The sequence below is a fragment of the Monodelphis domestica genome, chromosome 4, assembly GCF_027887165.1.
Source record: "Monodelphis domestica isolate mMonDom1 chromosome 4, mMonDom1.pri, whole genome shotgun sequence".
In the NCBI taxonomy this organism is placed as follows: domain Eukaryota; kingdom Metazoa; phylum Chordata; class Mammalia; order Didelphimorphia; family Didelphidae; genus Monodelphis; species Monodelphis domestica.
Window position 1 is genome coordinate 5022285 of NC_077230.1, and position 26965 is coordinate 5049249.

General features: G+C 37.8%; 1 protein-coding gene across 9 annotated transcripts in view; it reads right to left on the reverse strand.

Annotated features, from left to right (window-relative positions):
• The window catches only part of DYRK1A (dual specificity tyrosine phosphorylation regulated kinase 1A), a 226068-nt gene extending 199747 nt beyond the window's left edge, over positions 1-26321 (reverse strand). For 5 of the 9 annotated variants that reach the window (XM_056797068.1, XM_007493108.3, XM_056797063.1 and 2 more), the window contains exon 1: positions 25369-26321. The gene's annotated coding sequence lies outside the window, so the exon portion shown is untranslated. The remainder of the gene's footprint in view (positions 1-25368) is intronic. The other 4 variants (XM_056797064.1, XM_056797061.1, XM_056797065.1 and 1 more) reach the window with 2 other exon arrangements.
• Between the last annotated feature and the right edge of the window lie 644 nt (positions 26322-26965).

Sequence of the window (26965 nt, forward strand, 5' to 3'; positions counted from 1 at the left end):
GATTAACCATCTGCAAAGTGATGCTGTGGGGGATTCTCACTCAGATGTGTACTGGACCAGATGGGATGCTATGATTCTATAACTAAATGCTGGTGGAACTGTAAAGTGGATCACCATTCTGGAAAACAATATGAACTTACATAATAAAAGTTAATAAATTGTTCTTACTTTTTTTCATGAGATTCCACTAATGGAATTTATCCCCCAAAGAAGTTAATGACAGCAACAACAAAAATGCCCAAGTACTCAAAAACATAAAAACAAAATAATTTGCAATAATAAAAAGGTGGAAACAAAGACTATGTCCAATGATGTAGGAATGGTTTAATAAGGAGTGGCATATAAATGTTAATATTAATATTAATACACAGTAAAGAATATATAGAATTCTGAAAAACATGGGATGACTTGTAGTCAGGAAAGAGACTTCTAAGAACAATAGTTACTACAATATAAAGCAACAAAACCCAGGTGAAATAAGGGCAAGAACAGAACCATACTTCAAGTTAAAGCACATATAGATCTTTTCTTTTAAACATGTAAAACTATTTAAAAAAGAAAACAAAGTGGCATTTATTATCAGATGTAACTACACTATTTCTCGGCTCTAATTATCTATTTTAATTTTTAATTTTGTTACACAGTATACTGCTTAGGAACACAATGATTTAAAAATACAAATGGGGTATCCACTTTAAATCCTATACAATTCACACATTCTTTTCAATAAATCATCTCCTTTCATTCCTAATATAAATAGTATTCCTACTCCCAGTAAGGAGTTTTTGCTCAATAGAAAGATAATGCTGTGTATTCACTATTCCTTTTTTGTCACTGTGCTTCAATGCCTGAAAGTTACGCTAGTGCATAGTAACAAATTACACCGAAATCAAAGAAGGATATCACAGCATCAAAATCTTTTTTTTTTCCTTTTTAATTAATAGGGCCCTTACAATCCCCTAAAAAATAAAGCCCTCACTACATAGGCGTATAATACAGCAAGACAAATTCCCACCCTGGCCATATCAGAATACATATATATCTTTCAGAATTGAAAATTCATCACTTCCCTGCCAAAAGGCAGAAGACACTTCATCTTAGTTTCCAATTGTTATCAACTATGAAATAAAATTCGTTGTACATAAGAGATCCTTTTCTTAACTATTTTCCAGCACTATCTTTCATAGGGGATTTGTTTATTTAGTGGAAAATCTATGTTTCTACTAAGTTAAGATATATCAATTAAAATTTAAAAGCCAGAACAGCTGATAATCTTTCCTTCAAAATGGAGTTTATAATCTGTACCTGATTCTGATAAAAAAAAAAAATTTACCTGCTAGTGGGATGGAAATAATAGGAACTTGGTGAGTTAAGAATATCCTTTTTATATCTTTTATGTTCCAGGTAAACTGGTCTATTGGCAATTCCTTCATATAAGATACTCCGTCCCCAGGCCTTTATAATGGAATACACTCTATCCTTATTCTATCTCTTCAAATTCCTGGCTTCCTTCAAACTTTAATTTGAAAGTCTTCGAACTGAGTTAATAGATTCTTCCACCTCCAGCCTAATGTTACACAATATGTACTCTATATTCTGTTCCAAGCTACGTGTTGAATATCCTATAGCAGTGATGGCAAACCTTTTAGAGACAACGTGCCATATCTCGTTCCCCCCACCAAAATGCCAGGCATGCCCTCACCCCTTACCCCAAAACAGGGGAGAAAGTGCTCCCATTGGGCTACTGTGCCGGTGAAGTGAGGAATGTCCTCAGCTAGTGTAGAGAGGGGGAGGGGAGTGGCCCAAGCACTCTCCTAGCCCCTCCAGTTCTGCCGCCTGTGAGCCATCCACTTTTCCCCCTGTGTACTCCCACTGGGCTGCTGGGCAAAGGGGCAGATGATGGTGGCCAGGGAGGAGAGCAGCTCCACCCAAGATCCTCTGCCTTTCTAGTAACAAACTTGGCCAGGAAGGGGGGGTGCAGGTGGGGGGTTGCATGTGCATGCCCTCAGAGAGCGCTCTGCATGCTATCTTTAGCATTTATTCCATAGGTTTGCCATCACTGCCCTATAGAATGTAAGTTCTTGGGGCAGCTAGGTAGCATAGTGGATAAAGCACTAGACTGGGAGTCAGGAGAACATGAGTTCAAATCTGACCTCAGACACTTCCTATCTAGATGACCCTGGGCAAGTTGCTTAACTCGGAATGCCCAGTCTTTGCTGCTCCTATCTTAAAATTGATACCAAGAAAAAAAGTAAAGGTCTTAATTTTTTAAATACAAAAAATTTTTAATTCCTTCTTAATCAAAGGAGATAAAAATAAAATGAATAATTTGTATTACTAGCAACTGTTAAGTTTCTGCGCTAACAAAATCAAGACAACTAAGACAAAGAAAACCATTCCTTAGGGGAAAGTTGCATTAACTATTTCTAATTAAGCATATGCTATCCAAGATATATAGGGAACTAATGTATAATATAAAAACAAAAGCCATTTCCCAACAAGTTAAGAGAATCAAGGATATGAACACAGTTCTCAAAAGAAGGGTAATCAACTAGCAAACATTGAAAACGGTCCCAATTCATCAATAACAATCAAAAAAACACATCCATTGGCTATGAGAGGGGGAAGGAAAGAGGGAAGGGAAAGAACATGAATCATGTAACCATGGGGAAATATTTTTAATTAATTAAAAATTTTAAGAAGAAAAAGAAAAAAGACTAACAAAAAAAGTCTTGTCTTCTCGTTGTGTAGTCAAAGTATTTAAGCTTCAGATTCAGTATTTGACTTTGCATTGAACAGTCTAAATTTTTTTAAAGTATTGACTGATTTGATCTCCTTGCAATCTAAGGGGCTTTCAAAAGTCTTCTCCAGCACCAATCAAAAACATCAGTTGTGCAGTGCTCAGCTTTCCTTTAAGTCCAACTCTCACAGTCTTATGTTACTACTGAAAAAATCATAATTTTGACAATACGGACCTTATGCTTAAGATTCAAGCAAGCCAATCTTCAGCAATATGTATACCAGAAGAGCAGGCTCGTTTTTGAAGAGGCAGAGGAACTAGAAACCAAATTGCCAACATTCACACTGGATTATGAAGAAAGCAAAGGAGGTTCCAGGAAAAAATAATCCACTTCTGCTTCATTGACTCCTTTTGACTATGAATCACAACAAAATGTGGCAAGTTCTCAAGGAGATGGGAATAGCAGATCATCTTATTTGTCTCCAAAGGAACCTGCACACTGGCCAAGAAGCACCAGATAGAACTTAACATGGAACAACTGATTGGTTTAAGACTGGGAAAGTACAAGGCTGCATGTTGTTATTATTTAACTTATATGCAAAGTGCATCATGTGAAATGCCAGGATAGACAGATTAAAAGCAGGAATTAAAGTCACTGGGAGAAATATCAACAATCTCAGATATGCAGACAATACACTCTAATGGCAGAAAGTGAAGAATTAAGAAGCCTCTATATGGGTGGCTTAAAGCTTAACATCAAAAAAACTTAAGATCTTGGCAACTAGTCTATTCACTTCCTGGCAAACAGAGGTAAGCAAAATCAGATTTTATATTCTTGGGCTCAAAGATCTCTAAAGATGATGACTAAAACTCTGAAATTAAAAGTTGCTTGCTCCTTAGAAGGAAAGCTATGGCTACTCAGGACAGCCCAAAAAATAAATAGGTACCTAACATGTCAGCTTATTAACATTATTATTTTAACTATTAATGAAGAAACAAAAGATGCAGGCATAGAAGGCTCCCTCTCTGATCTAAGAGCAAATTTAAGAGAATTCTAAAAGTATTAAGATTCTATGACATAAGATTTATATGATGAAAATTTAAAGAAACATGGTATTTTAAAAACAAACTTCTCATGACAATTTCAATGAAGTCAAGGGACCAAATTAAAAAACAAAACAAAACACTTAGTGGTCAATCTGTATTTATTAAAGACACAAAGAAAATTATGGAAACAAGAGCAAATAACTGAAGATAAATTATAAAACAGTGAAAGTCCTATAAATGTAGTGTCAGAGGAAATAAAGTTCAATACCAGTTAAAGTTGGTGTATGAATGAGTTACACAAGAAAAAAAGGGACATGCTAAGATTACCAAAAATAGGATATGATCAGTGCTTGCTCTCTTCTCCATACTCCAATCTACCCTCCATTCAGGCATCAAAGGAACTTGAATAAAGCAAATTGTTTTGAGGTGACCAGGTCACTATCATTTCCAGAATACAAAATTCATTTGGTGTTCAAAGCCTTTTAAAAACTAGCCATTTAGCCTTCTCTCCCCCTAACTTTCCAGTTTTCTAACATCTTGTTCCCAACAAAGACCCTCTTTGCTGTTTCACAAACAAGACATTCCATTTCTCAGCTTTGGGCATTTTTGCTCACCCTCTTTACCTTCACTTCCTGCCTCACCTGGTTCCTTCAAATCTCAATTAAAATCCCATCTTCTTTTGGAAGCCTTTCCCAGGACACCTCAGAGAGATTCCTTTTCATTCCAGCATCCAGTCTCTTTAAATTATTTCCCCTTTATCTTGTGTAGAGCTTATTTCTACATATTTCTTTGCTTGTTGTCTCCCAAAAGAGATAAACTTGTTGAATGTAGGAACTGACTTTTGACTCTTTTATATCCCCAACAATTAACTCAGTGCCTGGAATATAGGAAGTGCTTAGTAAAAGCTTATGGAACACAGTAGATAAAAGAGTGCCAGCTCTGGAGTCAAGAGTCAGACACTTCCTAGCTGTATGACCCAGGGGAAGTCACTTAACCCTGACAGCCTAGTCTTTGCTTCTCTTCTGTCTTAGAATTGATACTAAGATATAAAGAAAGGATTTTAAAATAAATGGTTTCCCCAATTAAACACCAATCAAAATCCTGAAAATCAAAGGAGAGATTAATAAAAATAAGAAAACATTGAATAAGACAGAGAGCTGATTTTGTGAGGGGGGGAATCAATGAAAATTGGTTAATTAATTTTTTTAAATGGTTAATTTGATCAAAAAAAAGAACATCAAATTACCAGTAGCATCAAAAATTATATGTGAATTCACAACCAATGAGGAAGAAAACCAATCAAAAACTAGGGAGTTGTTTTGCCCAATTACAGGCTAATCAATCTGCAAATCTAAACAAAACAGAGGAAGATTTTTAAAGATATATAAATCATCCAGATTAACAGAGGAAGGAATAGAATACTTAACTTCCATCTCGGAAAAATATACTGAACAAGTAATCAATGAATTCGCTAAGGAAAATTCTCAGGGTTAGATGTGAATTCTACCAAACATTTAAAGTACAATTAATTCCAATACTATTTATTTCCAAAACTATTTGGAAAAATAGCTGAGGAAGGAACTCAACCAAATCCCTTTTCTGACACCAATTTGCTGCTGATACCTAAACCATGAAGAAGAAAAAAAAGAGAAAATAAATGCTTATTGGATTGACTTTACATTCTGGCTTCTGATTGTATTATTCAATTGATACTGATATTTCCAAAGTTACCAATTATTTCTTAATTACTAAATTCAATGGTCCTTTCTCAGTCTTCGTCTACTCAACCACCTTACTGCATTTGACCTTATTGACTACTATAGTGGAAATAAGTTCCATTTTTTTCACTATTCAATTTTGTTCTGTATCTCCATTTTGTCATTGAGTTGTGATTGAATTTTTCTTCCTATATTAGACTGTTTTTTATAGGTTCTTTTCAGTAAGATAAGCATTCATATGGTATAGTTTGGCAAACAACAGATATATACTACCAAACAACTAGCAAGTATGTTTATGTTCCTTTTAAATGGAAAGACCAATGAAAAATCATTTCAAACAACTTAGGTAAGAAATTACCAATCAGGAACTAACTTAAACAAATTAGGTAATAAACCATGAGTCAGAAAGTAAATTTAGCCAATAAACACCTTTATAAGAGAACTTTAGGAAATTCAATGGAGGCTAAAGCCACCAGTCAGGTCCTGGGTTAGGACTAGGATAGACTCCAGCATTCCCAATCTCAAGACTTTGCTTGAGAACAGTGCTGACTGACAAAGATTTACCAGAAGGGGACTTCAGGAGAAAGACTCCTGGTCTTCAACCAGAAAGAGAAAACCTGGTCTGAGCAATCAGGAGACAGGGGACCTTTGGAGATTTGTCCCTCTAAGTATTGATGTTTGTATTGCTGAGTACACAATGACCGTTTGATACATGCCTCAATGAGAGTAAATGTGATTTAAGTATTCTGTAGCACTGATCAGCATAAAAATAAATCGGCTTAGCTCACATCACACTTAACAACACCTGTTCTCCATTCTAAGTTTGCAAAGTAATACTTTCCCTGGTTTACCACCTCCAACTGTCTAACCATTCCAGCCTCCTACAGATAACTTGCAGATTTTTAGATCCACACCACCCCCACCCCAATCTCTCCTTAGAGCTTCAGTCACCCATTCCTAATTGCCTCGTGGACATTTCAAACTAGATGTCCTAGCCATCTAAACTTGAACTCCTTTCCTTATCATTCCTATATCCCTCTAGTCTTCTGGAGTTCTGTAGTTTAACATCCATCCCCCTGGACACTGAACCTTTCCTCATTCCACATAACCAATCCCTTGCCTATTATATCTTCCATTTTTACCTTTCACAAATTCAAATCCTTCTCACCATTCATATGGCTACCACTACCTTCATTCAAACCTTCATCATGTCTTACCCACATTCCATTAGCTCCATAATTGAACTCCAGACCTAAATCATTCCATTCTACAAAGTAAATTTTCCTTGTGTGGAACTGATCAGGTGATTCTTTTATTCAATCAACTCCAACAGCTTACTATTGTCCAAAGATAAAATATAAATTCTACTCTTTGGCTTTTAATGCTCCATACAACCTAGCCCTTTCCAGCCTCAGATCATTCCCCCTAGGAGCCTAGAAAACAGTTAAATTGGTTTCTGTTTATTATACAAGACATAGACACTCCATCTCCAGTGTCTATGCTTTAGTACTAGCCATCAACAATGCCTAGAATGCACTTTCCTTCTTACCTACATCTAATAAATTTCTAAGTTGGCTCAGGCACCATTTTCTTTTTTTTTTTTAAATTATATTTACTTTATTTAGAATTTTTCCATGGTTACACATGTTCTTTACTTCCCCGTCCCCCACTCCCCTCCTGTAGCCGACCCACAATTCCACTGGGTTTTACATGTGCCATTGATCAAGACCTATTTCCATATTATTGATACTAAATAGATTTTTTTTAATATATTTTATTTGATCATTTCCAAGCATTATTCGTTAAAGATCATTTTCTTTTCCTCCCCCCCCCACCCCCCATAGCCGACGCGTAAGTCCACTGGGCATTAGATGTTTTCTTGATTTGAACCCATTGCTTTGTTGATAGTATTTGCACTAGAGTGTTCATTTAGAGTCTGTCCTCTGTCATGTCCCCTCAACCTCTGTATTCAGGCAGTTGCTTTTCCTCGGTGTTTCCACTCCCATAGTTTATCCTTTGCTTATGAATGGTGTTTTTTTCTCCTGGATCCCTGCAAGTTGTTCAGGGACATTACACTGCCACTAATGGAGAAGTCAGTTACATTTGATTGTGCTACAATGTATCAGTCTCTGTGCACAATGTTCTCCTGGTTCTGCTCCTCTCGCTCTGCATCACTTCCTGGAGGTTGTTCCAGTCTCCATGGAACTTCTCCACTTTATTATTCCTTTGAGCACAATAGTACTCCATCACCAACATATACCACAGTTTGTTCAGCCATTCCCCAATTGATGGGCATCCCCTCATTTTCCAGTTTTGGGCCACCACAAAGAGTGCAGCTATGAATATTTTTGTACAAGTCTTTTTGTCCATTATCTCTTTGGGGTACAGATCAGGCACCATTTTCTAAACAAAATCTTCCTTGATTCTCCACAACTGCTAATGCCTGTCCTCTCAAACATCTTTGTATAATTATTTGGCATATATTTATACTTATTAACCATATACATATGTATGTATGTCGCTTATATTTGTATATGTATTTACCTCCCCAATTAGACTATAAATTCCTTGCAAATAAGCATTATGTACTTCTATTACAATACCTAGAACAGCACCTGATTTGGGAGGTACTTTAAAAGATACTTGCTGACTGTCAAAGTTATAGGGTTCCAATTCTTGCTTTAAATCCTTCTTTCCTCTATTTCTGAAAATATTGCTCAAATAATTTCATGAGTTGTAATTATTTATTCTACAAATGAAAGTTAGTGATTAAAGAAAACAAAGCTATATTAAGCATGTGTGTTCAATGAAACCAGTGTTTAAAAACTATTTCCAAACTACTAAAAATGGGAATTTCCATCAAAAATAAAATGTTGATGACTATGGAGAAATGACACTCAATATGACAATTCTTCAAGAAAAGTTAATCACTATCAATAACCATATAAAAATCCTCAAAACCACTAATATTTAAGAGAACTGAAGCAAATCTGAGGTTCTACTTCACACAGGAGCAGATTCAAAAAGCAAATGGCAAATGTTAGAAAGGCTGCAGGAAAACAGGTCAATTAATGCACACTGATAAAACTTTCAAGTCTTGCTATACTGGAAAGCAATTTGCAACTATACTCAAAAAAACTCACTAACCTGGGCATGCTTGACCAGTAGGACCAAGATCCCAAATAGAATTTTTTTTAAAAGGAACAGGACCCATATGTACAAAAATATGTAAAAGAACTTTTTTTAAAAACCCTTATCTTCCACCTTAGAATCAATATTCTGTATTGTTTCTAAGGCAGAAGAGTGGTAAGGACTAGGCAGTGGGGATTAAGTGACTTGCCCAAGGTCACACAGCTAGGAGGTGTCTGAGGCCAGATTTTAACCTAAGACCTCTCATCTCTAGACCTGATTCTCAATCCACTGAGCTATCCAGCTGCCCCCCAGGAACTGTTTTTGAAGAATCAAAGAACTAGAATCTAAGGAGATGCCCAAAAAATGGAGAATGGCTAAACAAATTTGGTATATAAATGTAATAGAAAACTCTTGTCCTGTAAAAACTGATAAAAAAAAATGGAGTCAGAATCCTACAAACACTTGTAGGAAGAATAGCAAAGTAAATTGAGCAGAATCTGAACAATTTATATAACATTGAAAATAAAAACTTAAAAAAAAAACAACTTAAATTCCAACCAAAACAAAGACCATGATTCCAGACAATCAAATGATTAAACATGTCATCCAACCCTCCTGACAGAGAGCAACATGAGACATATATTTTGTATGTGACTAATGTGAGAATTTGTTTTGCCTGATTATGTATATTTCCTTATAAGGATTTTATTTTTCTTCTCTTTCCTCCAATGGGGGGGGGGGGGGGGCAAAATATGAAAAATGGGGTTTTTGTTCAGTGAAAAATACAAGACAATTTTAGAGATTATTTCACTGAGGTGGTTCAGTGACTAGAGCGCCAGGCCTAGAGATGGGAGATCTTAGATTCAAATCTAGCCTAAAGAAACTTTCTAGCTGTATAACTCTGGCTAAATCAGTTAATTCCAAATGCCTGACCCTTACCACTCTTCTGCCTTGGAATTAATGCTTAGTATGACTTCTAAGACAGAAGATAAGGGTTCTGGTTTTTTGTTGTTGTTTTTAATTCAGCAATTTCATAACTCTTTTAACATTACACAGCATTGCAACACAACTTCCTTTACTTATTCCCAATTTCCCACACAGGCCAGGGCAACCTCAATTCCCTCAGATCTGCACTTTATATCATCAGAAATCTATTTAACTATAGTGGGGAAAAGAATATAAAAGCAACTATAAGGAAATAATAAACATATTTCTAATATTTATTCTTCTTCTCTTTTCTCCCCATTACAAACACATATAGTAAATCAAAACAATTTTTGTATCTTATCCTAATAAATATTTGTCTCATTCTGCATTGTATGTCCTTCATCTCTCTAATAGGAGATGGTGAATATGTATTCCATCACATTTATATGCTATAATTTGTATATCTAGCCCCCAATTTATGGACACTCCTTCAGATTCCCATTCTTTATCGCTTTGAAAAGAACTATGTTTTTATAATCCTTCAAGTTTGTTTTGCTTAGTACTGCTCCCTCCCCTCAATCTTTCTTCTCATTTTCCCTTCCCTCTCTTCTACCATTTTCCTTTTATTTTACAGTTGAATAAAATGGTTTTTTTACCCAATTCTGCATGTTTATGTGTATTCTTCCTTTTTTTGACCAGTTCGTGAGTTGAATTCAAGTGTCTCACTCCTACCCTTTCCATGTTATGTGAGATAATTTTTCTCTAGCCTTCTTCTCTCTTCCCTTCCAATATATTCCCTTTCCTTATCCCTTTCCATTTTTTTTCCCCTTAAAAATCAAGATATAAAGAACCACTTCAAGGTCTTGTCTAATTGGACCACCCCACCATGAACCCTGATAATAAAAGAATTCAAAGGGGATACATAATTCATCTCCCCATACTGGAATGTAAATAACATATTCTGGTTTAGACCTTTTTCACTGTTTATGCATATTTACCTTTTTATGATTCTCTTCACTTTTGTGTTTGAACTTCAGATTTTCTCTGAAGGTCTTTACATCAGGAATACTTTGTATGCTCTTTAAAGATCTATTTTTCCCCACTCTAGTATTAATATTCAATTTTGTTGGATAAGTAATTCTTGACCATAAGCCTGTATATCCTTTGCTTTCTGAATAGTGTATTCCAGGTTCTCTGTTTCCTAAAAGATGGTAGATGCTAAATCTTGTATGATCCCGACTTTGGCTCTTTGGTACTTAAATTCTTTCTTCCTGACTGCTTGCAGTATATTTTCTTTAACCTGGAAGCTCTGGATTTTGGCCATGATGTTCTGGGAATTTTCCTTTCGGAATTTCTTCAGGAGGTGCCTAATACAAGTCTTTCAAGTTCTAATTTGCCTTCTGGTTCTAAGACATCTGGACAGTTTTCTCTTAAGATTTCTTGCAATAGGATATTTCTGTTCTTTATTTTGTTCATAGTGCTCAAATAGTCTAAGCATTCTTAAATTTTTTCTTTGATCTGTTTTCCAGAATAGTGGTATTTGCTATAAGATACTTTATATTTTCTTCTATTTTTTCAGCTTTTTTATTTGTTTTACTATTTCTTGGTGCCTCATATGAAGAAGTCAATTTTTATTTTATCTATTTCAATTTTCAGAGGATTTTGTTACTTGGACAAAGTTTTCTACCTCATGCCAAGTTGTTAATTCCATTTCCAATTCTTTTTTTTCCCTAGAACTCTCATTTATTTCCCAATTTTCTTCATTTAGCACTCTCATTGCAATTATAAAAACATTTTTAACCTTTTTTTTTTATTTCTTGCCTCATCCCTTCCAGGAATTATAAGTCAAATGGTATCCAAACTGGTTTTCTCTAAGATATTTGTATGTAAATGTTTTGAGTCATTCTCTTCTGCAATTGTCTTACACATTCCTAAAAAAAAAAAGTCTACCATAGTACTTCATTATGGTGGAGTGATTTTTTGGTTTGCCCATTCTTTCAGATATCTTCCTAACTTCAAATTTAATATTAAGGCTGGACTCTACCACACTTTTGGAGGGAAGACTTGATCTGGTTCTGTTGCTGCTTTCTTGCATAATGTGTGTTGTTACTCCAAGATCTCAGGGACAGGTTGGAAACTTGCAAGTTTTCAGTATTCCCAAGAGAGTCTGATACATGACAAAGTCCGATTGCTGCTCCTCTCCTTTGAGTTCTGCCCCTCTGGTCTGAGTTCTTCCAAGTTCCTGACCTGAGTTTGGGTCTATGCAAGAATAGACTCCTATTAAATTTCATCCCCATTAGCCACCTGGAAAGCTAAGTGGGAGAACTGCAGGTTCCCCTTGGATCTGAGTTAACCACCTTGGTCATTATTCCCCTTACAGGCTGGGCTAGATACTGGAATTGAAACCATGCTGCTACCTGCTGGCTTCTGCACTTTCTCCTTTCTTGGTCCACTAGCCAGGAACTCCTTTCTCCCTTGATCCTAGACTTAAGACTCAATGCCATGTGGCACTTGTCCCTTTCATAGCGCACTGGTATGAGACTTAAAAGTATTACAATATAGACCTAGGACCTCCTTTTGTGCTAGTGTTCAGTGTGGAAGGGATCTGTAGACCATGTACTCCTTCCTACCCAACCACATTCCCAATATCTGCTAATCTCTTGGTCGGTCTCCATATACCAACCTGAAATGGATCAGGGACTCGTGATATTTTCTGGATTTCTCCTTCAGGATGAAATACTTTATAAATTTTGAGGAGTTATAGATGAAATTCAGCAGCTGTACTTTCTTCTACTCTTCTATCTTAGTGCCGATCCCCTTTTTCTCTTCCAATGAAATGCTTTCATTGATTTGCCCTGGCTTCTTTTAGACTGGCAATAACTAAGAACTTGTTTCACAGGGGTAGAGGCTTTAGTCCCCAGATTCACATATGCTTTAAAAACTTGTACAACAGGGGGCAGCTAGGTGGTTCAATGGATTGAGAGACAGGCATAGGGAAATGAGGTTCTGGGTTCAAATGTGACCTCAGACACTTCCTAACAGTGTGGCCCTAGGTAAGTTACTTAACCCCCATTACCCTAACCCTTACCACCCTTCTGCCTTAGAACCAATTCACAGTATTGATTCTAAGAAAGTAAGGATTTTTTTTTAATTGTACAACACTTAAAAAAGATACCCCCCCCCCCTTAGGGATGAGCACAAGACCATGAAGGTCAAGTACTATCTGGAAGACAGACAATGATGCTACCCACAATATTATCTCAAGAGTTACCAGTTTTCTTATCTACCTCATTCATCATTTTAACCATCAAAGCCCTTCCTTTCTACGCCCTTGCACTCTAGAACAGGAGCAAACCAAACTAATTCAAAGACCTTCACCAAGGGAACCCAGACTATATTAATTTTTCTGACCCCCCCAACTCACTACCCCAGGCCTTTCTAGCCCTTCCAAATAAAATCAGCTTACCTCTAAATAAAACCAATGAGTATACTGTATGCCTGCAATATCATTCACTTTCTACCTACTATCATTTTTCCACAATAGTTTTAGAATTTAAAGTCAACTTAAAAACTATCAAAATTTCTCTGGTGAGAATCAAAGTGAAATAGTATATGAATAAGGTATTTTATTTTAGCTCATTCATGTTCTAATTTTAAAAATTAAGTTGACTTTTGACTTGAGGAGTACGGAAAAAAAATACTCCTCTGCCCTCCAGGACTTTACAAACCTCCTAAAAATAGGTTAAATACTCACATGGGAAAATAATTGAAAATAAAAGTTGTTTGTTTTTTAAGACATACTTGTGCAAAGAAAATGTATTTTTTTATTATTTAGCTAAGTCTCAATAAAGCTTGAAATTAATATAGTGCTAAAGTATGCTAAGAAAACATAGGAATGTCAACTCCTAGTTTATGTTTAAGGGAAAAAACAAAAACGATGGCATACTGAGTTTATGATGCTGCTATCTAATTAGAAATATTCTAGAACGAGTTAGAATGAGAGTATGAAAGGTTATGGCTGAAAATATAGATATGGGTATCATTTGCATAGAAGGTAATCGTTAAAACAAGAGGATTGAATGGGATTGTCAAAGGGCAAAGTATGGAGAGTGAAGAACATCAAGCTTCCTTTGATGGCATATCATCCATATCCGGACACCTTTTAAGAGTGTTCCCCAAGACTCTGTACTGGAGTCCCTGTTTTCTACTCGATATACTCTCTACATGGCATCATGGACTTCCAGGGGGTTTAATTATTGTCCTCTTATTGTCTACACAATTGACTCTGTGATCTATACCTAGCCCCTGTCTCTCCTCAACTTCAAATAGTAACTGCCTATTGGATAACTATTTTGAAAGACGTTTCCCCCTAAATACATTCTCCTCATCTTTCATATTATTCTATCAAGCTTGCCATTATTCTTCTACTATCCCAGGTTCCATACCTCAATGTCAGCAACTCTTCACTCTCCTTTACTCCTTCACTTCCACATCAGAGACTCCTTCTCTGCCTTTAAGACAAAGACTTCACATCAAGACATTATGAAGAGGCTTTGATTTTCCCAACTGCTAGTGCTCCCTCCAACTATCTTGTATATATGCTGCATATACGAATATATTTATTCATCTCCTCTCCTTAATAGTTTAAGCTCTTATAACATTAGAGATTGTTTCATTCTTTTTAGTTATATCTCTAGGACCTGGCATTTAGAAGGCATTCAATAGATAGTTGTTGAGTGGACAGATACATGGTTCAGTGGATTGAGAGGCAGGCCTAGAGATGGGAGGTCCTGGGTTCAAATTTGAGCAAACACTTCTTAGCTGTGGGACCCTGAGCAAGTCACTTAATCCCTATTGCCTAGCACTTATTGCTCTTCTGCCTTGGAACAGATATTTAATATTGATTCTAAGAAGGAATGTAGGAATTCTTTAATAAATTAAACTTAAAAATAAATGGTTGTTGATTGATGAATTTATTTACTTTGTGAACCAGGCAAAAAAGGCCAACCTGAACTCTACCAGTCCTGGTCCTCCTTTAGTTTCTATGGAGCCCCCTGAGATGTCCAGGAGTTTGGCCTAGTTCAATTCAAAACTAAAATGACAAAGATCAACGGTTCTGAGTACCTTTTGACCAAACCAAAGTGTCTCACCTCTTAGGGAAAGACAAGAGCCAAGGAAGCAACTCTGCACACACCTTCAGAAAAGGTCAAGGACCTGGCTAACAAGAGACTTCAACAAGTAATAGCAACAGTATGTTTCAAGGAATCACCCTTGGGCATCTCTTCCAACATAAGGACCCTTATGTCCTCCAGACCCCTAGCTCCCAGGCTGATAGCCTCCTGACTAGGCCTCACATGAGTCCAGAGCCCCAAAACATGAGCAGATCAAAGTACAGCAAAGGCCCACAAACAATCAAGCTCTTGGACCATCTATCCACCAACCAATATCTGTCCAAGTAGCAATTTAAATTGAAAACTAATTTCTAATCCTCTTCCTTTAACTCCTAAACAGATCAAATAGCAAAGAAGCCGTAATGAGGTCGGGAGAAAGAGAAAGGGAGGGAGAGAGAACCTCAGCGGCAGTTAGGTTCAGGGGTTTAAAGGCCTACATCTGACACATACCAGCTATGTGACCCTGGATAAGACCTTTTGCCCCAGGAAACTCTCTAAGATCTTAAGTTGCCAAAAATGCCAACATACATAGGTAGGAATTTTCTCAAACTGGACTTCTCTATACCAATTAGATAACCAGTCTACTTCCTATCCCAATTCTAAGATATCCTATGTATTCCAATGAGAAGGTATTCTGAGCCAGTGACTCTCAAATGGTGGTAGACAAATTGTTTAAGATTTGCACCTGGTCAAACACTAGAGGCTCAGTTCTCCCGTGCCACCATGAGAGGGGCACAAAAATAAATAAATGAGCCAATAGATAAATACTAAAATAAAATGCAGAGAACCACTGCTCCATAGGTGGACAATTTAATCATCTGCGCAAGTCACAGATCTTTTAGGATGCAAATACGCCAACAAAGGCGTCACCTGTCAACCAGAAGTTGCCCCACAACTGAATGCACAGAAATATCTATGTTCTCTCTCTCAAACGTAGCCCGCCACATGTTCTTTTCAATCATTAGCATATCTAGACATTACATAATGGCAGTAGCTGACGTGAAACTTACATACTGTGGTCCAAAAGCCCCTTTGGCCACCCCAGAGGACGGAGGAGCAGAACTGGTCCTCCACCCACACTACCTGGACACAGACGACGTCGGGATCCCTTCCCTCCCCCACGTTTGGTAAAACCTTCCAGGGTTTGCCCTCTACTTTGGGAGCCCGGGACCACACACATCAAGGCAGAACTTCCTTGAGCCGCAGCCCAGAAGACAAACACTGTAAGAGACCACCAAGGCCATAGTAAGCCCAGGAAAGGACTGATAATGGTTGAGAGGCAACAGCAGAATAGCCCGTGTGCTAGTGCTACTATGGTCAAAATATTTCAAGGAAGTCCTCTAGGGACAGGCATCTGTGCAAGCTGTATTTAAAGATGTGCCAATGGCCATGGAGGAGGAGGCGGACTTAGCTTGGGCACAGCTAGTGAGCAGCAGAGCCGGGATTCCCAGGCGTCCCGTATTTCTACCCAGAGATGCGGAGAGGGTAGACAGCCATTCCTGTAAGTCACCTGACCACCACCTGGCCTGGCCTGCCAGTCTCCTTTCTCCTTCCCCCCTCCCCTGCCCGCTCTGTTCTCTTCTCAGCTCTCCCCATTCTCCCGCTAAGGAGCCCCAAACCTTGACCTTGATTGGCATACTGACTGACCAAGCAAAACCGGGGGTATGTCAGGAATGTGCGATGGCCAGGGAAAGCTCCTCAGGAGGGGAGGGGAGGACTTCCTGCACACGCGGCCCCCTGAACTCACGCTACCTATTAAAACCTAGTTGCAAGAATAGCCACGAAAACATCCGAAGTCTCCAGCACCAACTACAGCATGTACTCACTCTATCCAAGGCTACCATTCAGGGCCTCCAGAATCCTGTACAACAATCCTGTAGAACAGTAAACCGGTTTTTCTTCCAGGGATGGGCCTACATCCAAAATGTGGCTAAGAATATATGGATCAAACCCAATTTCCCCCAGAAAGTGAAAATGAAAACGAGTTTAAAGTATAGATCAGTCGCCCTTTACCAAGACTTTCCTAGCAATAATCCTGTGAGAGACCTAGTATAGGAATTTACTATCTCCATTTTATAAATAATGCAACACGCCAAGTGACTGCCCCCAAAACCACAGTTAGTGAAAGGTCTCCCAGTTGAATGCCCAGTTCCTGATACCATAATCTAAATCTATCAAAATCAGATTCGTCTCAAATGAATTCTCTTTGGTCAAATAACACTGTATTTACTAAAATGGAAATTCTAAGAACTACAAATAATGTATATGCAATAGTGCCTTTCATTTTATTCCATAGGAAAATGGTTTATAAATAGACATTACTTTACCTCAATATTCTTCAAAATATGACTGAATTGTGGAAAGATCACAATCTTAAAAATATATAAGATAAAAATGACAGGCTTCTAGTAAGCCAATGGAAAACTGCATGCCCCACTCATCCAAGCTATAGCATATCATCAACAATAATTTGCATGAAAAGAGCAAAGGGGATCGCTTAAAAATACATATATATGTATATACACACCCACAATCAGAAATACATTTTGTCATGTAATAGAAGTGAGGGAAGGACAGCCAAATACTGTTATCCCTCATAGACTGTTAAAAAGAATAATCCTAAGGAACCTCTGATACATTGTATAGATCTATGTGACACATGAACAAGAATCGCACCACATGAAAAGGCACGGATCTGGGATTGGCAAAGGGAGGAAGTGCTCACATCACTGAGATCCTGAATCTACCAGATTTATTTTGTCGTTTTACTAAGGTTAGCAGTTTAATAGGTAAAAGATAACCTTATTTGCAATTTTCCAAGAAATGGTTTAACATCTAAAAAGCAAGTTTAGAAGTTAAATCTTGTACTTCAACAGTTTAAGGAACTTCACGTTGTAGGTGAGCCCATCCCCATTAAAATATGGACATAAGCAGCAGCCCTTTTACATCTTAGAAGTCTGCCAGGGCTACTACTGCTGAAAGATTCATAACAATAACACTTTCTATTGGTCTACGTGCTTACTACTGTTCCATTCTGGAGCAAACATGAGACACTGGCAATGAAACCTGGTGATCATGCTTCTTCTGCAAAGCTCCTTTTGATGGATCCTGAGAAAAAGCTGTCATCAGGCCTGCCCGTGCACCCCAATGACAGTCTTCATAAACCAGTGGAACCTATACACCAATGAGAGGAAGTGCTAAACTTGACTGTAACTTTGAGAAATAAAAAGACTACCAATTTTTCTGTATTAAAATGGCTAATTAGTAGAAAATAAGACTATCAGAATCTGAATTGCCTCCACCATAAGACAAATGACAGTGTTACAGACTCTCTAGTCAAATCTCAATTGTTCAGCAACAGATCATCCAAGCAAGACTTGGATACTGCTCTCTCCTGCTGTCTTTAGGCCATCCATTTCACTTTTTTACACATCCCCAGAACAAGAAGGTAAAACTTAAATCCATCAATTCTGGAAAACAAGTACACTGACAAGAGGTTTTGAGTAGAATTCCCCAAAACTGGAACTGGGGAGATTAATTTAGGATTTCAGTTAGACATGCTATCCCAGTCTTTCATAGCACAAAGGAGAATTGATAACAACTTTACAACCTATTAAATGTCTTTCAAATGCAAACACATTCCACCTAATATTGCTCTATTAACTTAATCCTTACTGTTAAATTTGGTTAACATTCTGTATACACACAAAGGCACTGCCAGTTTAACCAAGTCTGGGATACTCTATAAAGTTATATGGTACTCCATACCACTCCAGCTGTTTGATAACCACAAATGTAAAAGGACTAAACATTCTGTATCCAGCATTTTCTTCAAAAACATCTTAATGTCTGCCAAAGCATGTCACTAAAGACAGAGCAAACCAATTTTTGACATATATATATATGAACAATGTAACATTCATATCACTAATTCAAAGTAATTATACTTATTCTAACTTCATTTAAGGGCACATGACACAATGGAGAGAACACTGGAGTTTGTAGTGAACTTCAGCCAATAGGCATTTATAAAGAACATACTATGTGTCAAACACTATTCTGAGCATAAAGGTTACAATCAAAGGCAAAATGTCCTCCTGGAGCTCACTGTCAAATGGGATAGATAACAGGCAAGCAAATGTGTACAAACAAATAAATAGTTAATTAACAGAGAGAAGGCACTAAAATGAAGAACTGTGGAAGGCTCCTTCAAGTCTAATCTTAATATTATCATGAAGTCTAGGGTGTGGCTAACACCTACTAAAATACCTATTTCAGCAATTATAATAAGACATCAAGCAAATCAGATTAACATAGAAAACCCAGCTATATTTTTAACCAAAAGTTACATGTCAATAAGCCAACACTAGTCATAAATTAGCCTTAAATTTAGAAGCCAAAATGCTGATAGGTCCCAACTCCTCCCCTCAGTACTTACTCATCAATTTCATAGGGCCAAGTAAATGAATAAACTTGACTTATCAACTAACTCCCTTGAGCATGTATGGGTTTCATCTCTTTTTGATCCAGTTCGATATCACCAAAAGTACAATATTTTCCTTTCTTTTTCCCAGGTAATTTTCCATTTCCATCAGCAGCTCTACTAGGTTTTGATTCCAAGGAGCATCAAGCTCATGCCCTGCCAGGAGACGCTAATCACTGGACATCTCATCACTCAATTCAGATGCCTCTTCTCTCTGATTGAAGGGCTGGAGAGGAGAGGAATAAACCCCTCCTGAAGTCTTCCTTTACAGAAGATCCAGAACTTTCAGATCTTTTTGGATGACTCCATTTTCCATCAGCAGCTCTGCTGGGTAGACTTCTGAGAACATAAAAATGCCCTCAAGACAGGAACCTTTCACCAGGTAGTATCACCTCATGCCTTGCCCCCTGTTCAATTTTCTTTTGTGTGTTGTCTTCCCAACTAGATAGTAAAGCTCCTTACGGGCAGAGATTCTCTTTCTTAATGAATGTTTACTGAATTGAATTTTTAACTCTAATAATTAATATGGGATAAGATACTAGTCAAACCAAAAAGGAGTCATCAATAGTAAATAACAAGTTTTAAACTAGTCAAGCAAACATTAGACACGTGTTTGCCTTGTCCCAAAGAGCAAAATTTTGTTTCCCATATTTCAATGACTGTCTGAATAGTAGTTCAGACTTAGAAAGCTACCAATCTGCTGCATCTACAAATGAAAAAAAAACTTATGAAGATCTAAATTGGCAACTAATTCTCATACCAGAGTTATAGGCCATTTGTAAATTACTTAACAGTACTGAAACTAATAGAAATTAGCAAGAGTATAACAAATCATTTGGGATATTTCCAACATCCAATTAAGTTGATTTTCTAATGAATAACTTCAGATAGAAACTTTTAAAACTTCAAAATTAGAAGAAATGTTTATCTTCAAAATAGTTCTTCAAACCAAAGTACATTAAGACTTGTATATTATTAAAGTGATAAATATGCTCTTAAATTTCAACTAATTAACTTAATTTTTGTCACTTTTCTCCACCAAACTGTAATAATGTTGTAACAAGGCAATATTAGGTGGGAAATTCTTCCTTTTTTTTAGAAGGTATAGGGAAAAATTTTAGAGTAGAATAAGTCAATTTAATGTTTACAGAACTAAATTATGTCCAAAACTGAAGCATGTTTCAATGCATTCTATTCTATCAATGATGGAATTTACTTTCAACTACTAAAATTTCTATAAGCAATTAAAATGTATAGCAAATACCTTTGATAATGTATAGGCAAGTACTTTGAAAAATCAGAGGTATGGATCAATAATTTCAGGGACAGAAAGTTGTGAATTGACCCGTTACTCTAAATCTAGTGCCCATTCTACTATTCCACTCCTAGATGGTATTCTTAAACTTTTAAAGAAAAATCAAATAATTCACTGACAATACATATTACATGTTAATGTAATAATATAATATAACATAATACATGTATTGTATATATAACTTTCCAATGACAAGGCTTAAGTGATAGTCCAGGTGTTCCAAGAAAGGAAGTTATTACACCTCTTAGTTCAAGAGGTACATACAATACTCTCAAATGTATTATGTAGAGATAGAAATCAATTAAAAGAAAATAAGTGGACTTATTGAGGCTTAATCAGCATGATTCCAAGTTCATAGTTGAGATCACTGATAGGAAATTATGGTAGCAGAGAGATATTTGGGGAAAGGCTTTTTTCTTTAGGAAACAATCAAATATCCATTTTAATTGGAAAGTTTCATTCTATCAGGGAAATGATAAGTATATGAATAAGATGTATAATTTGATGAGAAAATTTTTCCTAATGTGATGAATTATTTCTAAGTTCTTTCCATACAATATTATTTGAAAATGTTTCAGTACACTCAATTTCTGTACAATTAATATCTAAAATGATTCAACTGACATTCAAATTAATATGGAACAGTCAAGGAAAATAGGTCAGCATGAGTTTTCTTTTAAAAGCCAAGTAGTTGGATAATGGTTATTTTCTTATCCCATAATGTTCCTAATAAATTGTCTTGAGGTTTGCTCTTTTAACTAAATATGCAAAGCATCCTGAAGATTCCATTAAAGTATTAAGTATTTTTTAGATTCCCATTCCTATCCAAAAAATCTTAAGACTTTATCTCAACGTACATATACTGATGAAGCAAAAAAGCATTCTTGAAAACTGCCATTTGATTTTAATTTCCAAGCAAAACAAAGTCCAACATGAATTGTATCCTTATATGATTTTTAAGTTGAAGTTTGAATAGATTGCAAAATTATATATTAAGTCTCTATAAGCTAACAATAAACTATCAACTGATCCTAACAAAATAGCATACCTAGTTTGAAAACACTTTGAGATCAGGAATTATGTAGAGTTATGTTATTACTGATTTTAAAATTGTACCTTATGTCAGTACTTTATGAACCTTTTACATAAAACTTTTGCAAGTCTTAAAAATGAAAAGGCTTTCAGAGTTTATGCGTTCTATTCTAGACAACCGAGTTTCTATCATAAGTCAAAAACACACTTAGCATACTCCCGAAATCTACACTGTACCAAAGTACAGTTACTCTTGCAGTCACAGGAGGCTGGTCAAGTCTTAACTCCAAATTGCAACTTACTTCGACAACAGTGTACAAATGAATTGCATACGGATTAGTGTTATTCAAAATAATTTTGATAGTTTTGTTTTTGGACAGCAAAAGTGTCCATGTGTTTTTAGGATGACTCAAAATATCTGACCTTACCCAGATGAAATTAAGCTGATTTCTCCAATAGATTTAAATCTCAGCTTCATGCTGATGTCATATACATGAGTTTCACTGGTCTTTTTTTGTTTTTAATTCTGTGACTTTAAGACTGGATATTGCTTTTAAAAAAAAAGGAATAGATATTTCTTCAAGAAAATATGCAAAAGCTATTAGGGAGCACAATTCAATAACAGATAAGAGATAATGCAGCAGCTGTTTGTGTGGGAAAGATAAATGCTAAAATTGATCAAGCTAATAATCAAACAATTAGCTTCAATGAAGTACAAAATAAAGAGCAGTCAAAAATGAAAATAGAGCCAAGAACTGAAAAACTATTGCTCTGAAAAAGCTTTACAATTAATCCCCAAAAAGCAAAGACCTTCAGAGGAACCTGGCAGCTAGAGTGGGTGTTACTGATTCCTCTACCGTACAAGGTAGGCTTCTTATCACTGGAAGAACAGTGAGAAGACCAGTTTTTAAAAATGAAAAGAAAAAAAGCCAGCTATTAACTATGTAGGAGAAAAAGTTTGTCATGGGCATTTATTTGGGGGTATTTATTAATTACTGAGAAGCTAATTTTTACTACTAATGAAATGCATTTTTTCTTTCACAGTTCTAAACAAAGTCTTAATAGAATAAAAACAAGTGAGGCTTCTAAGATCTGGGTAACCTGATCACAATCTGGAAAACATTCAAATTCAAAAAAATAATTTGGGGAATTATTTTTATTTCCAATAGGCCTAAAAATCTTGGCCACATCAAAGAATTATAAACATTAATATAGTGATATATTGAGAAACGAAGTTGTTGTGGAATTACAAATATTTTCAAATGTAGTTGGAATATTACCAACACAACTTTGTACCATGTTACAAGATCACTAAAGATTAAGAAATGTATTGAATAGAAAGAAATAGCAAACAAATGTCATGGACTGGCAACTGGCCTGATTAAGCGCCATTAAAAACCTATGAGATGTAATCAAGATCAAATTTGGAAAAGTAGAGTGTTCAGTATATGTACACTTAATATCAAAGGTGATAAAATGTGAATTAATTAATGTCAAAAGCTTGTGAACTCAGTGCCAAATCACATAAAACAAATGACTGCAGCAAAAAGATATATTATGTATTTAAAGTTTTTAAAGATGTAAAAAGTTGTAACATTTTGATATATCAAAATATTTTCTATTTTATTCTTTCTTAGTTAACTTATAAAACAATGTAAGTACATAAGAACAGATGAAGTTGCCATAACCCATTTTCACATTATATTTATGTATAATGCATTATAGGCCAGGTCATTCAAAACTTTCTGACAAGATGACTTCTGTTCTAAAGTAAATCCAAAAATCGTTATAAAAATGCCATCACTCCCACACCAGAGGTCTTTTTAAAAAATTGGTTAGACTGAACAGTTCTGAATCATTACATATTAAAACTTTAGCTATAACTAAGGAAATTCCCTTACTATATCTCACACTATCCATATATTTCACTTAAAAATGTTATTAGTAAAAACTATCCTATGGATCTTATGCTACTGTGTAATTCATATCCTTTACATCTGACAAAAGAAATGTATATTAGAGGAAAAACTTATTTTCAATTCAAGTACGTTAAAAATATCCTTATACCAATATATTAATCTTCCACAGTTTTAAATACTCAAAATGCAAAATGGTACATGGATAACGGCTAGGTACCTTAAAAGAAATAAACCAAACTTTTATTTATTAAAATTCATTTTATAGTCATAAATCATTCGAGGAAGACCCCTGGGGCCAACTTTTGGGAAACCAAGGACACTGAAGATGGACAAGAATGGATGAGTTGGGATCTGCATTACTAGAGTGAACTCCCAAAAGATGAGATTACAGATCTATATGAATAGTTATCAATAGCCAAAGAGGCCTGATTCTAATTAGAATACTTGTTGGAAGTGTTTATTCAGATACAAAGCATCTAAGAAACATAAGAATTTCATTAAGAGTTTTCAGTAATAAAGTACATAGTTTTCAAATACAAAAATACTTCTAATGAGGATTTTTTTAAAACAAGTTTGTACAAAATGGCACCAGATCATCTTAGCCTTTACTTTCCAACTTAACAAAGATAGTCAATTACAAGTTAACACCACTCCTTCCCTTCAGTTGATCTTGTAACAAATCAAATGTTTTACAGAATTAATAGTGTTCTTTCATGTTGCTAGTGTAAAGTCAATTTTTAAGGTGTATCTATTTTCTGATGAGTAATGCAAGGATCAAGCAACTTTGGCATTACAGAATTCTTATGATCAAGGAAAAAATAAAGTGTAACCTTTAGTGAGCTAAGAGATATACAACTACTATAATGCCATTTATAACTAGGGCATTTTAATGTAGATACTGACCATTTTTCGCTATATTAAGAGTATTCACCTGTTTTTTTAAAATTCCCAAAAGTCTCTGGGTTTGTCTATAAATTTAAGTCACATCTGAAAACTTTTGGGGGGGTAAATTATAACTAATATGTTCTCGGTCAACAAATTCTCTAGATTCTAAACAGGTATTTAAGTTGCCACCTCAAAAAGCCAAGTTTGCTTTAACTTCAGGGAATACAGACTATCACTGACTAGCTGACTCTTAAAGCCCAAACGTTTAAAAGATTAAGATTCTTTTCAATCACATACTTATCAAACATCTCCCCAAAAGGCTCTTAATTACTCGTTTTCATCTCACTACATCCTACCTAGCCGGTTTCCGATTCATTTTAACAAGGAAAAGGGTCAATTGCAGAATAATCCTTGATTTCTCTCCCCAGTTGGGGCATTAAGGAAAGGATGAAGAGGCAAAAAGACCAGGAAAAACACCCCCTTTCCCTTTGTACAGACCCAGGATTTTCTGCAAACGCAAAGATACCAAAAGAATTCAGCATGATCTAGCCACAAAAGGAGAGCCCTGGCTGCAAAGACCAGAAAAAGGCTTCTGTGGCTGTTGCCTGGAATTTCCCAGCTGCAGAAGCAGAGCCCTGCCTTCGGAGGGTCCCTGGTCCCCCTACCTCGTTCTTAACTTGCACTCAGCCACACTCAACTTGGCCGTTTCCGATTCCACCTTAGCAGAGGCCTGTACCCCGCATCTCCTCCCAGGCTACACGAGGGGTGACTCCACTGGCAGGACCGGGGACACTTCTCTCTAAAATGGCAGGTTTCCTCCCAACATACACACACACACTCTCTCTCACTTTCTCTCTGACCCGTATGTCACTGCAGGTCCGAAAGGAGCCAAAGCTGAGGAAGCCCGGCCTATGACGAGGGGCTAAAAGGCTTCCCGTCCCTGGTGGAGGCCTGCTGCCGGGGCCGGGGAGAGAGCAGAGGAAGGCTTCGGACACTCACCGAGACGACGGCAGCTCCAGGCGGCTTCTCTTCCCTGGCTTCCCGCAGTTACAATCCCATCCGAGGGCCTCCGGCTCCAGCACCGCCCCGGCCGCCTCTCTCCGCCCCCGGCACTTCCCGGCTCCACTCACCAGCCACTGCGTCTCTGTCTCCCGATTTCGGCAGCGCCAGAGACCAAGAAGGCGACAACCCCCCTCCCCGGCAAATACCGCAGTCCCCGGACTCCGAGGCTCACTCAGGCAGTAGTGCGAGGCCAGGCTAGGCCAGACGAGGCCGGGCGCGGCGTAGAGGGCGGCGGCAGGAGCGGCGGCCTCTCCCGGGCGGCCGTGGCACAGGGTACCTCAGTCTCAGTGGCTCCCGGCTCCTTTCCGAGCAAGATTTTGTAAATCTCACAAAATGGCGCGCGCTCCAAACCTGCGCAATGAGAAGCGCCGGGGCCGGGGCGGCGGCGGTGGCGGCGGCGGCAGCAGCAGCAGCGGCTTATCCGCCAGAAAGTCCTGGCCGCCCGCCCCCCTAGAGATCCTCCTAGCACGGGCACGAAGACACACACACACACACACACGCACACGTTCTCTCGTCCGTTCTCTCTCTCCCCTCCTCTCACACGCGCGCGCGCACACACACAGACACATACACACACACACACACACACACACACACCGACACACACACCGGTCTCGCCCGCAGCGACGGCAGCAGCAGGAATAGCAGTAGCAAGATCAGCAGCGCCCGTGGCACCCGCACCCTCAGCTCGAGGTGTCCGCTCCCCGCGCCGGCCCGGGCCTGATCAGCAACAGCAACCTCGGCAGCCTCCCGGATTCCCCCGCCGCAGTTATCGCTACCGCCCCCGCCTCACTCCAAGGGAGCTTTTTATTATTATTCGGGCGGGAAGCGAAAGGGTTTAAAAAAAAACCCTACCAACAAAATGGCGACTGACCGACCCGGTCACTATGGCAACTGTCAATCAAATAGCAAAACCCCGGCTGACGTGCTGACGTACTCCTCCTACCCCACTTCCCCAAACCGGCGGGCGGGGCCTGTCGCTGGGGTAACAGTGAATTCCGTTCCCTCCTTTTCCTTGCTTCTTCCCTTCCCCCAACCAACTACCCAACCCCCTTCGGTCACGTGAAGGATAAATTCGGCGCTGTTTTGCTGCCAAGTGTCAGAGGAGGGCGCGTGATTCACTCTGGGGAGGGGGCAGAGGGAAGGGAAGGGAAGGGAAGAGGAGAAGGGAAGAATGACTAGAGGTGTTATGGGGTGGGGAAAACAGAAAAGAAGGGAGGAGAGGTCGTATCAAATTTTGTATTTCTAAGTACTGCATTTGTAGAGGGAAAGATTCTGCCCGCGCGCGCGCAGTCGCGCGCGCACACGTACACACACACACACACACACAAACCCCGCCCCAAACTAGGTTGGCCACCAAAAATCTGGAGAACTGCCACCCACTGGACTATACTCTTGCGTACTCCCCATAATGCACAGCAGCTGCGGGTAGGGCCCCACTGCAGGAACTGCGAGGCGGGGGTGGAGTCGGGAGAAACTACATAACCCTCTGGACCTGCGATCCCCTGCTTAACCTGGTGCCCGAGTGCCACTC